The sequence below is a fragment of the Dendroctonus ponderosae genome, unplaced genomic scaffold, assembly GCF_020466585.1.
Source record: "Dendroctonus ponderosae isolate FM_Combo_2020 unplaced genomic scaffold, Dpon_F_20191213v2 Dpon_F_20191213_8, whole genome shotgun sequence".
Classification (NCBI taxonomy): domain Eukaryota; kingdom Metazoa; phylum Arthropoda; class Insecta; order Coleoptera; family Curculionidae; genus Dendroctonus; species Dendroctonus ponderosae.
This window is the reverse complement of record NW_026019016.1, coordinates 5,350,564-5,353,588: the sequence shown is the minus strand read 5'-3', so window position 1 is coordinate 5,353,588 and position 3,025 is coordinate 5,350,564. Positions and strand designations below refer to the sequence as shown.

Sequence of the window (3,025 nt, the reverse complement as noted above, 5' to 3'; positions counted from 1 at the left end):
CTCTTGTTTTTATCAGCTTTTTTGTTCTTGCAGTAGTTACTTCTGACACATGTTTTCTTTTTAATTTTACAATATTTTATTTTAAGTTAACCTATGTTAAGAATTATGTTTTTAATAAGGGAAATCATTATATATCAATATATCATCACTATTTTTACTATCATCATTCTGCATTTTTAATGGAAAATTTAAAAAGTAATATGTTCCTTTTGGAACCGCATGTTGAAACCTATTGCCAAGGTGAAACTGGAACGTTCTAACCTGTTACAGAAAAATAACCGTTTATCACACCTCTACCGAATTGGTCGATGCGATGCGAGCAAGTGTGCATATCATACGTGATTTTTTAGTGCATTTAGTGGGTTAAAGCTTGGCTTGAGAAATTCAAAGTTGGATTTTCCTTGGATTTTCTGGTTATTGGAGACACCAGCACACCAATTAGAAGAGTAAAAAAAGGCAAAAGAAAAAGATGGTCACATGCGATTAATCTCGCTCTTCGTAACAGAAAAAGTTCGGGAAACTCCTCCATAGAGTGAGTTTATCCTCACTTAAAGCAGCGGAGTTTTCGCCTTAGCGTTATCTTATAGACCGGATTGGGGGATTTTTGGTTTTACCTTGGCGAATAAAAAAAAAACTTTTTTTTTTATTTCTAAAATAACGTTTTCCTCATTTAAGGCCACATATTTTCTCTTTCAAGTAATATTCTGGACAGAGTTGAGACATTTTTGGTTTTTCCTTGGCAGTTCTTTTAAAATCCGTCTATCTATACCAACGACGGTCAATCGCTGTGATTGAGTATCTGAAATAATCCTGAAAACTACCAGAAATTTCCTATTGAAGCGAGGTTTTCCTCATTTAAAGCTGCAGGTTTTCTCTTTCGAGTGATCTTATGGACCACACTTAGGAATTTTTGGTTTTTCCTGGTCGAATTTTTGAAACTCTCGTGTCTACCAGCGGTCACTCGACTCGATTTAGTATCCGAAAAAATCCTGGAAACGCCCAGAAATTTCCTATTAAAGTGCGTTTTTCCACACTGAACGGAGCGCATTTTTACTTTTTGCCCGATATTATGAGCCGGACTGTGGGACTTTAGGCTTTTTATTGTTAAATTTTTGAAAAATGTGTGTTTTCCAACGGCCAATCGCATTGCCTTAGTAACTGGAAAAATCATGGAAACTTTCCGGGCTTATCGAGTCCTGATTGAACTGCGTTACTGCTGCGAACGATCCCTATAGTTAACACATCGATGGTCAGAGCATCTGTATACTTTCTCGAATTCCGTGCCTTCGTAAGGGAGTGTTTTTTCTTGTTGAGTTCGTGCGTGAGTTCACGCGGAGGCACAAAAATTACGAAATAGATCCATGGCCGATGCCGTGACCAAAGAAATAAACGAAAAAACCTGTAGAGCAGCGGCACGAGTGAGGAAAATAATTAAGTTCTGTGCAGGATCTTAATCAAAGTTGGCTGGCAGGGACAGCATGCGAAAAAATAAAAGCTCTTAGGCATTGGAGTCCATTAAAGTTTTCGGGGAAAAAAGGGGTAAAAATCGGTTGACTTTCGTGCGGTATCACGGAATCGACTTAATCCGAAAGTGCATTAGATCCCGTCCGCGACAGGCTCCCATTGCATATCGCTAGCAGTGGCATTTCCTCGGGCCCTCGCTAAAAACGCCGACGAAAATCGGGAAAACCTGGAAAATCCTCTACGGTTAAGTGCGAAATCGATCTCGATCAGAGGTCCATGTCGTTCGTTCGCAAAACGCTGATTACAAAATCGCCAACGAATTCACATTCCTAGAGAATCTTGAGAATGGCAGCGTTGCTTAATTTCCTCTTTGCTGGGCCGTTAATCAGCAAGTCAATATATCCGCGGGACAATTCCAATAAAGCCACAAGAACAGACGTGGGCAATTTTTTATGCACGCGAGACACACATACACCCATAAGCCAGTTTGACTAATTTCCCCCGTATTTTAACGGGAAACTGGGCCGGTTGTAGACTAGAAAAATGTCTGGCGTTCCACTTTCCAGGGAAATTAATTGCTTCTAATTTGGCTAAGGATATATGTGGAGGACTGGTGGCTGGTGCGGTTGTGGAAACACCAGCCAGCAGGAATGTGCTTTGCACCATCAACCGCGACTTGCCAGATAACTAACGGGCTGTCACGATAAAAATGTAAAAACGGGACGCGAAATTAGGGAGGCGGCACAACAAAAACAGCGCATCATTTAGCGGAAAGCAGCAGCGCGGCCATAAAAAATTCGTCACATTTAGTTTCAGCGAAACGGGAGCGGAATTCATCATGGCAACAAGAAAAAATCCCGGCTCGGCGTCTCAGTCAATTCGTCCAAACTCGAAACTCGAAACGGTTTCCAACAGGAGAAGGCCAGAAACAATTTTGGGTTTAAGTGCAGAGACATTTTTAGAATGATATTCAAGCCAGAATTTCGTAACTCAACCGGTTCTCTTAATACGAGCCAACCAATAAGTGCGGTTCTGAAGACTCGCATTCATGTTGAAATTTCGCATTTTGCGTGAAAAGGAGAAACAGTTTGGAACGATATTTGGCATAAAAAAGTACGCCATTTAACACTCGGTCTTAAAGTGAAACTAGAGTTTTCTAACTCAACCAGTTTGCTTAATACGAGCCAACGAATTAGTGCGATTCTGAAGACTCGCATTCATTTTGAATTTTCGCATTTTGAGTGAAAATTAGAAACATTTTTAGGACCATATTTGGCACAGAAAGTACGTAATTTAACGCTCTATCTCAAAATGGAAACCATAATTCATGTTCTATTGCAATTAATACACATTCGAACGATCTCCATTCTTCGGGTTGAATCTAGCAGTGAAAGAAGAGAAATGAACTCAAAACGCCATTTTTCCATGAGCTGGTTTCAAAAACTAACAAATTTTATATTGTAGATAAGTTCTATATTGTTGAGGCGGATTCATTTTTTTACAAACTTCTTTTTGGGTATTTCGCCTCAAAAATTTTTGTCTTTAAAAAAGGCAGAATTTC

General features: G+C 39.6%; 1 protein-coding gene across 1 annotated transcript in view; it reads left to right on the top strand.

Moving 5' to 3' along the window:
- The window catches only part of LOC109534397 (nedd8-activating enzyme E1 regulatory subunit), a 70,709-nt gene that overhangs the window by 907 nt on the left and 66,777 nt on the right, over positions 1-3,025 (top strand). The window lies entirely within an intron of this gene.